Source organism: Podarcis vaucheri, assembly GCF_965113315.1.
Source record: "Podarcis vaucheri genome assembly, chromosome: 9".
Classification (NCBI taxonomy): Eukaryota; Metazoa; Chordata; class Lepidosauria; order Squamata; family Lacertidae; genus Podarcis; species Podarcis vaucheri.
The window spans coordinates 27,796,431-27,806,446 of NC_138767.1; the positions used below are offsets into that span (position 1 = coordinate 27,796,431).

At 42.9% G+C, this 10,016-nt stretch overlaps 1 protein-coding gene across 2 annotated transcripts in view; it reads right to left on the reverse strand.

Moving 5' to 3' along the window:
• NDST4 (N-deacetylase and N-sulfotransferase 4) overlaps nt 1-9,437 on the reverse strand; it is a 137,781-nt gene extending 128,344 nt beyond the window's left edge. For both annotated transcript variants that reach the window (XM_082236924.1, XM_082236925.1), the window contains exon 1: nt 8,913-9,437. The gene's annotated coding sequence lies outside the window, so the exon portion shown is untranslated. The remainder of the gene's footprint in view (nt 1-8,912) is intronic.
• Nucleotides 9,438-10,016: the final 579 nt, after the last annotated feature.

The window sequence follows — 10,016 nt, forward strand, 5'->3', positions numbered from 1 at the left end:
CTTTGTATCTCCACCTTAGTTAGACAGAACTAATATCTTTCCTATCAACTATGTATTTTCCTGAATACATTTTTCTTTCTTATTTTCCAAATCCAGAATCTCATTGCGATTATATCCACGGATAAAATGTGCTCCTCCAACTGGGATTCAGTTAAGCTTCCAAGCTGCATGTTAACTCTAAACACCAACAGGGCGCAAATTATAGGAAGGTCAATTTCAGTTGAACATTAGGAGGTGCATCAAGCAGAGGGGTGGAGGGAAGATAGCCACATGTTTGGCATATGGGTTTCCTACACTGAGTTGGAAGAGATGTCCTGCCCTGCTCCATCTTTAGGGTTCTATGTGTTTCTCGCATGCGGGATTCTGCCTTTTAATTAACTAAGCAGAATGTGTATTTGTCCCCCAGGGGCTAAAAAGAAATGCTTGCTGCAGAGAACTGGCTGAGAAGAGGCTCAGACATATGGCTAAATTACCCCTCCAGGACAAGATACATCTTGCCAATGCAAGTCAGGATGCCTCATCCCCACTTGCTAACCTGTGCTTTGGGCCATGGGCTATTAGGCTTCTGGTTACTGCACACTCCTGCTGTCAATGTTTGTGCACATACCACACCCTATTACATTTCCAACTCCTTGAATGATAGAGGCATTCTGAGTGCATCAACATTGTGTTGGGCTGCTGCATTTCCCAGCACACTCTTGGGTGTTATTAAAGGATGCCAAATGTTCTCCTTCACACATTCTGTGGCATTCAAGAGCTGATGCTTTGTTCTCCATCTCCTTGTCTATCAGGATTTGTGAAAACTGCAAAAACAACACTTCACTTGTCGCTTTGCACTTTAGACCGATTTCCCTAGCCGCAACACACAGGTCAATCTGTATTATGAACACTAAACTGCATGCAAACAAAGCATGCATATTGCACATCCTTCCCCCCGCTTGTTTCCTATTGAGCAGCCCTGAAAGCCCCAAGATTCAAAGGTAAAAGTATACCACATTGTCAGAGCAGCCTTCCCACTATTCCAGCTATTATCTCACAAGGAATGGGGGCTGGAATTTGTGAGCAGAGCAGAGCCCAGTAATGCTTACATGTTGCATCTTCATCTTAGTGCAGCTAACATCTGCCAAACTGTCAGTGTTCATCAGGTTGAAACTGCATTCCTAAACATCACTAGCAACACAAATATGGTACAGACGATCCTATATTAAAACTTAGAATAAAAGAATCATAGAGTTGGAAGGAACCCCAACGGTCATCTAGTCCAAACCCCTGCAATGCAGGAATCTCAACACACAGTCCCCCAACCTTACTAGACCCTGCTTAGCTTTGCAAACACACTAGCAGTTTTATTGCTGCACAATCTTCTGCATTATGAACTTTCCTGCTTGTTCTGCTAAGTGGGGCCCTGGACGCCTGTCCCAATGTTTAGCCCTGATGGCACCACTGAAAATGTGAAGAAGCAGAGAGGGACAGCCTATGGAAAGGGTTGTAGCTCAATGGTAAAGCATCTGCTGTGCATGCAGAACGTCCCAAGTTCAACCCTTAGCATCTCCAGGAAGGGCTAGGAGAGAGCCCTGTCAGAAATCCTGAGTAAAAAATGTTCCCCACCCTTATTCTACATGAACTGGAATATACACATGAATATAGCTGGTGTACCACTGACAACCATAAAGAAGGCTGGTCGCCGAAGAATTGATGCTTTTGAATTATGGTGCTGGAGGAGACTCTTGAGAGTCCCATGGACTGCAAGAAGATCAAACGCATCCATTCTTAAGGAAATCAGCCCTGAGTGCTCACTGGAAGGACAGATCGTGAAGCTGAGGCTCCAGTACTTTGGCCACCTTATGAGAAGAGAAGACTCCCTGGAAAAGACCCTGATGTTGAGAAAGATGGAGGGCACAAGGAGAAGGGGACGACAGAGGACAAGATGGTTGGATGGTGTTCTTGAAGCTACCAGCATGAGTTTGACCAAACTGCAGGAGGCAGTGGAGGACAGAAGTGCCTGGCGTGCTCTGGTCCATGGGGTCATGAAGAGTCAGACACGACTAAACGACTAAACAACAACAACCACTGACAAAGATTTCTGTGATCATGGGAGCTTGAAAAAATGCTACAGACAGAATCCACACGTGTCTAATTCACATATTATGTTATGTATACTTGTGCATTCATAAGGAAGGTTGACAGAAAGAAGACTCCCAGAGCAGCCAATACCTCTTTTGAAAACAACCTGTACATCAGCTCCCCTTAAAAAGATGGGTAAAAAAACATCTTCTCCAGATTTACAGTTCAGAGAAGGGGGTGTTTTCATGACCATCTACTATTTCCTGAACTTGGAATGCTTGTTGACCTACCACATTTTCCCATTGTGTCTTTCTGTACCCTTTCACTTCCCAACTTAGGTTCTGCTTTCTACATCCAGCCTTTTTCTCAGGAAGTGGAGAAGAAACAGGTTGGTCTCAAAAATCTCTGGATCTGAGCCATCTCTAATGATGTGCTGCAAGAAAGGCAGAATGGGAAGCAGCCTCAGGTGGAACACCCTGAAGATGGCCCTCAGGCTATTCAGACGAATTTGGCGTCATATAATATTAATAGTCAGGAACACTTTGGGACCATTTTTAACAAGACAAGAAAACTGTAGATGTAACCACCGCTCACCGTTAGTCATATTGAGATGGGGTTGAGGAGATGGCAAAATATGATCAGGAAAAGAAAAAGTTATTCTTTTGCTTTTTGATGCACTCATGGGAAAACCTGCCAAGGCTTCTAAAATGTTCAGTGGTGCAGGTAGGTAGTTTTAGACACTGGGCTAAGGGCAGATCCACACTGTACATTAAGAGGATGTTCAACACACATTAAAAGCACATGACTTTACCCAAAGAATGCTGGGAACTGTTGTTTGTCAAGGTTGCTGGAAATGGCTGTTTTGTGAAGGGAAAACAACCATACCCAAGATCCTTTGTGGAAGTTATGGGCTTTAAATGTTGAATATGCTTTAAATGCATAATGTGAATCTACCCTGGATGGCTTGATCCCCACCTATTTAAATTGAAATGTGAATACTTCAAAATGTGGTATGCAGTTTTTGAACGTCCTTCTGCTCATTCTGTCAAATGGGGCTCTGGTCATTGGCCCTAAAGAATCACAGCAAATACAAATAGCACATTAAGGGAACGTTAGGGTCACTGCAGACAGCATGTTCCACATGGAGGGATATTTGCACAAAGCCCAATGCAATATGGTACCTCCTTTTCTAAGATACTGCTTTATGCATGACCCAATATTCAAGCACACACCATTGTGAGCATGAAACAGAACCGAGAATGAGACTAGTTAGGCAGAGAGGAGAAGCTTTGATTCAATATCTTATGTCACATGAGGCAGAAATCAGGCAGCCCTGCATCCCTTTCCTGACTCCTGTAAAACTGCATTGTTGCCATACACTCCTTGGGAATGGGGAGGAGAGGCAATTTTGTGGTGAGGGCTTGTTCCGTTCATGTTACTGAGTGGTCCAGCACTCACTCACTAGGATCCTTTGGGATGTGTGCGTGAGTCTGTGCATGTTATGTATACAGTGGTCTGTGTTTGCCTGAGCTTGAGTCTGGACTCTGGATTCTGAGCCTCTGTGTTCTGATTCGAGACATGATATCCAACCACAGAACACCTACACTTCAGTGCACACTGCACAAGTACTGCATCTCTGCAAACAGAGGATCCTGTGGAGTCTTGCAACATAGTGAGACCTGCAACTGACCTCCTGGTTGTGGGTGGGTATAATGGACAGCCGCAACACCCGATTGGTAGGTCCCTCGTTGCTGGGTTTAATTTGGCCAATGGGGTGCAGTCTAAATGGATTGAAGGACCTATATAGAATAGAATCATAGAGTTGGAATAGACCACAAGGGCCATCGAGTCCAACCCCCTGCCAAGCAGGAAACATACATGCCTACGCACGTGACCCAGAGCTTCCTCTTTCAGCTTGTGCATCGGAACACCTGCCCACCTCTTCCTATATTTAGGGTATTTTGCGATTGACCTTGCTATGCCGTCATGTGTCGTCTGTCATTGGGACAGGGGCACGGCAGGAATTTCCCCACTTGGCTGATTGGCTGTTGCTATTTGGGTTTCGCCTGCCGTGTAGCAAATCATCACAACTTGTAAGGTTGCAGATAGGCACTGGTTCAGGTGATAGGGATGGGAACGGTCTCGCCATCCCTATGTGAAGGGTATTCCGTTAAAGGAATCCAGGGACTCAACTTGGTTTGGTCAACCCCCGAGAGGGGGTTGTGCCTGTGCCTGAGTCCAGGGGAGCATCTGGATAGTGGACATAGTCTGTTCCTGGGCTTTCCGCCTACCTCAGGTGTTCACCCTTGCCTGACCTATGATAGAGCTCTGGGTCAGCGCTGCCTGCAAGGGTGCAGGGAGCTAGTTGAACCCTAGCCTATGCAACCACTTACTTTCTGTAATCAATAAAGTTGTGGCCTAAATTCTGCCAAAAATCAAAACTAAAATTTGAGTCAAATGTGTGTTTCTTTAGGGGGGAGGTCTCTGGGTCTGAACATGCAAACAGGCCCTTTATACACACTGTGCCCGGCGTAAACAATGGCCATTTCACTAGGACTTTCTTTATATGCTCCAGAAATATTTGGAGCCATACTGTAAGGTAGGTCAGTATGATCAATCCATGTTACAGATAATAAACATGTATATAATGGATAGAGGATGGGTCAGGTGTGGCTGAGAGGTACCACCTTGCCAAAGACAAGCAAGTGAGAATGCAGGTGAACTGAAATGTGAGAGAACAATTGCCAGCACATAACCACATCAGACCAAACAAGCGAAGGAACAGGATGATCCTTCATGGATATGCCCACAGGTAAACATCTATGCTCTTAGCAAACTCCCAAGGAAGACTAACTTTACGCATTGGGTGGCATTCAACTCAGTGTTACTCAGAGCAGACTTACTGAAATGAATGAATCACTGAGTTATGGTCATTCATTTCAATAGGTCTTCTCTGAGTAAAACTAAGTTGAATACCACCCTTTACGTGCTAGATTAATGTTTTGCCAAACTAAGGCACAATTTAACACACATCGCCTGCAGTCATGTATTTTAACAATTGCTCAGATTTTGGGTTAATATGCATGATATTCCTTTTTTTACAGCACTCATTTTTATAGGTTAAACTCCATTCACTTATAAAATGATATTAAAGGACATTTGCGCTTCCTTTTTTAAAAATGGATATAACACTCTTCTGCATGTCTTTCACAATGTACCGTATAGGAGGAGGAATTTAAAATTATTATTAAGTACAGCTACACTAGCTTCTCATTAGGAGAAAAGGAACGCTTGCCAATATGAAATGGAAACTTTTCCGAGACAAAGCTAAGGTACAATAGTGTGCTTTTACATAATGTTTTAATGAAATTCAACCCAGAAAACATTCTTCTCAACAGCCATACCTGCCTAGTCTGGCTCACAGCCAGATACTAACATTCTCATTTTCTTAGCTGAGGTTCTGCAAAACTTGGAAATCAGAGATGATGGCCCAGGCATCAATGAGCTACCCAGGAGTTCAGCTCTCTGCTGTGTTACCCAGCAGGAGCCCAGGGCTCTGTTATCCATCCATCCATCTACTTACCTACCGGTACCTACGCAAATATAGGTGTGTGTGTGTGTGTGTGTGTGTGTGTGTGTGTGTGTATAAAGTCTAGCAGCATTAGCCACCTAATCCCTGTACTGGCAGCATAAAAAATTATTCATGACATACTTCCTATACTGCAGTCAGCTTGCATTTCCCTACATAAGAGATTATTTCCATGTAGGAAAATGATAATATGTGAAGCAGCCCACCAAATGTTAGGTATTCAAATATTATATCCCTAGTTAATATGTTTGTATTCCAGTCCTTGAATCTATTGCTTTAGAAAAGGTTATTAAATGACAATTCATACTGTTGTAGACTAATTTAAGTAATCACCAGATCACTAGATTTTCATGCAAATCAGGGGACAAAAGTTCTCCTCCTCCCAGTTTGTGGAAGTGGGATTGAGAAGTGAAACATCAAATTGCTGAGAGCCACTTGAATCGCAGGTGGAACTGAGATTCTGACCTAACTCTGTCAATAATTTACCTACCAGGTATGGGAAATACTTGCTGTTAGAAAATGTTCACATTGGGTCAGAAAGAACATGCTCACTAAGCCTTTGCAATTCTCTGTTTCTTAGGCTGCAATCCTAACCCCACTAACACTGGAATAAGCCCCACTGAATTTAGCAGAATTTAATTTTGAGTAGATGGTTTAGGATGGCACTGTAGGGTATGCTCTTGCCCTGTAGCTATCCCAGGAGCATGATATGTTAAGGATTGCAACCAGGGGACTTATTTATTCCTTCATTGACCTCATTTTATTTTAATATGTGTTACTCTAAGTGTTTTTGCTTGAATTTTTAACTCTATTTCAAAATATAATTCCAGGAAGAAGACAAATCCGAAAGCTATCATTAGATTTGACATCTCTGTAATGTTGGAAACATTTGCTGAGTTGAATTTCTCATCCTGTCAGACAACTTTTGAGAAGTTAAGTTATAATTGACCTGGAAAGGAAAATTATTTTAGGAATATTGGATGTCAGCCAAAGGAAGCCTATATTTCCAAGAACACTTTCCTAATCATTCCATGCACAAAGCAATTCTAGGCATGTCTACTTGGAAGTAAATCCCACTGAGTTAAAGGAGACATATTCTCAGATAAGTGTGCTTTGTGCTGTTGCCCAAACTTTCAGCCTGTCTATATATATTCAAAATGCAGGATTATTTCATGCAGTTTCTTTCTTTTTTAAAAAGTGTGGTATGTACATTATATGCAATTTGTGTTTGTAGGTGTGTTAAACCTATGAAACAAATTTGTTCTGCGCAGTACGCTATTTTTCATTTCTTTCTAGATTTCACAGCAGCTTTGCTTGTGAGTAACAAATCTAGTATGGTCAACTTTGAAGGTTAGCAACTGGAGGAAATGCCCAGTTTCTGCAGTAAGGCATGATCACTGAGAATGATGATAAGTTTGATCACTGAGACAATTATGACAATGATGCCTTGCCATTGTCAAACCATCCAGCAGTTATCACAGGGTTTATAGACCCATGAAGTTCTGATCAAAGTTGCCAGAGTTGAAATTGTGGGCTTTTAAAAAGCTTATATACAGACCACTTGCTTGTCATTAACTCTGATTTCCCTCTCTATATACAAATATGTAGAGAGGGAAATCAAAGTTAATGACAAGCAAGTGGTCTGTGACTGAGCCATTGCTATTTATATTTAAAACTAATTCACAGGCTTTGTTTTATTCTGTCAAACTGATGGGACAGAGGAGAACTATTCAGTAGCATTATAGAAAGCCCTCACCCTGTGCCAGGTTGGCACTGAATTGTGAACATTTGCCTTTCTGGAGACTACAAGACATTACACATGTGCTGATAATCAAAGAAGCCCTAAGCTTAAAGAGTGACGGATAACTTTTAACATTTCTGCAGAGAGCTCAGCTTGTGAAATAGACAGTTTCTCTGACAACATTTAGAAAATTTGCAAGCAAAACTTTTCCCTTGTCTTCCATGAGACTTTGGCTTATATCAGCCCCTTTACTCTAACAGAGCTCCATTAATGTCAGTGAAACTGCTTTCAAGTAACACATTGGTCCTGGGCAGCTTTACACACTGCCCTGAACAGACGACTTGAATACAAGTCTTCCTGATTCAAAAGTTTCCTCTGTGTATAGCTTTTGGAGAGTCCAAGATCTTCTGCTGTGAATTAATTTCTTCCTAAGTAGTCTTTGAAAGAGGACAGTTCTAAGGCTGCAGTCCTGTGTCCACTTACCTGGGAACAAGCACCATTCAACATTTACTTCTAAGTAAACATGCACAGGTGCAGACTGCATGAGCAGCAGGATCCAGGAATAAAATATTACTTTGCTTGGACTCTACACTTCTAAGGCAGTGTATATTAAGGGGCATAGAAGCAGGTTGTATGGGAAACATATAACACAAGTGTCTGTAGCTGCTTTCACTTCTGGCTTATGTGAAGAGTATGAATCACTTCTAGGAATGGCTCTGTTTTGAGTACTTCTTCCTGGCAGCAGTGTGACTGGGAGCCAGAAGATAAAGCAGCTAGGATGCCCTGTTTTTCTTGCTGTAACTCTAGAGCAGAAGGCACTTTCTCTTCCAGTCTCATTGCACTCCCGCCCCCGGCCCCCGTTTTCTCCCATACTTAAGCAATTGGTAGTCGCAAACGCAGAACAATCAGTCTCTCTTAAATGTCCCGGACAGATGTTGTTCAACTACAAAATCAGTGGAACAGAACAAATTTGCCTGGGCTGCCTTCCTCACAGATTAGTTATCAAGGGAAGAGCTTTAAATGGTTCAGTTTAAGGATCATCCCAGATAATCATAACCTTTTGATCTGCCTTCCTTGCCAGGCTTTTAATAGTCTCTTCTGTCAAAAAGTGTGGGGCAAAGAGCATGAAGTGCAAGTCCAGACTAAGATTCTCAACTTCGTTCCTCCCATCCCACTTCCCACCGTTTTCTAATTTGCTGCTAACTTATTCTACCCTTCTAACCTCGAGACAGACATCCATCAGCAATCACCACAGTTATGCCTAGTGGATCGGAATACTTCAGCTGAAAAGCATTTGGGTTTGTTTGGTTCTGCTCCCCAGTTTCCCCACGTTAGATTTTGTGAATAGTGGGTGTTTTTTGGCGATTCCCTCCATTCCACCAGGCTTCGTATATACTACAAAATTATGAATATACATACAGCTATTCCATATGTGCACATGCACACCATATGTTTACAAGTAAATACACACAAAACTCATCTGAAGCCATTCTCTGTGCAAAGTATGGTGCAACTTACCCAAAGATAATTTATTTTCAAGTAACGGTCCATGAGGGGAAAGGAGAGTCTGGTGTTGAGACGTCTTCATCCAGTTCCCGGCAAGGCAGGAGTTGTCCCTTTTCTTGCAAATATCATACCCACTGCTTGAATAGTATCCCGGGAAGACTCCTTCTGCTCTGCTCCCTGTCCGCTGGATTCCTTTGGAACAGTCACATTTTATTTATACACACACAGTCCTTTTCGGAATAAGCAGCCAGCTGGAATGATTCAAACCTCTGTTCAGCACACCGTTAAAATGCCGCTTCCTTTTCGGACATAGGAATTACACCAGGGAGCAGTCACCGAACAGCAAAGAGGCAATGAGAACTACTTAATCACCCGAATACCAGCTGCTGCTGCTGCTGCTGCTGCTGCTACTCTGCCTCTTTCCTAGCTGTGCTCTTCTCTTTCTCCCTCCCTCTCCGCTCATGTCTACAGAACTATAAAGGCGGCTTTGGAGGATTATGATTGGCAGAAGCAGCCAATTCCTTCAGCTAATCATCCTCAAGGTTTTCAAGGACTAGAAGCTGTTGTGATGTCATTCAGACAGTGTGGGGTTACACACAAACACATTCCAGCAGAAGCTAATTCAGAGATCAGCTGCATTCCGCTCACACCCTAGTGATTGATTAGCTGCTCCTGGAGGATTTGCATAATCTGTCATTGTACAGTTGGGCCACCTCCTTTATAAACCTGGCCAAATTAAATCCAGGAGTGGAAATGCCACTGGCTGCTTTTTGACACCTGCAGCCAAAGCTGTGAAAATAAAATCACAGAGAAATGGGGGGGGGGGGGAGGGGAGAAAGAAAAAAAGTTTGAAGAGTGATTTCCCAACCATCAAAAAGACAGACATGAAGGATTCAGGGGTGTGGAAGGAGGAGAGGAGAATCGTAAGACAGACAAGGTCTCACCCTTCCAGCACAGAATTCATAATGGTATTAGGACCACTTTAACCCAGAAATGTCACAAGGGTTGTAGGTTTAAAAACAAGGGGTGGGCACGCACCTCATTTTCCATGTATGTTCTGTACTGGCGGGGGGGGGGGAAGAGTCAAGTTTTGATTTGCGAAACCCCAATTTCCTT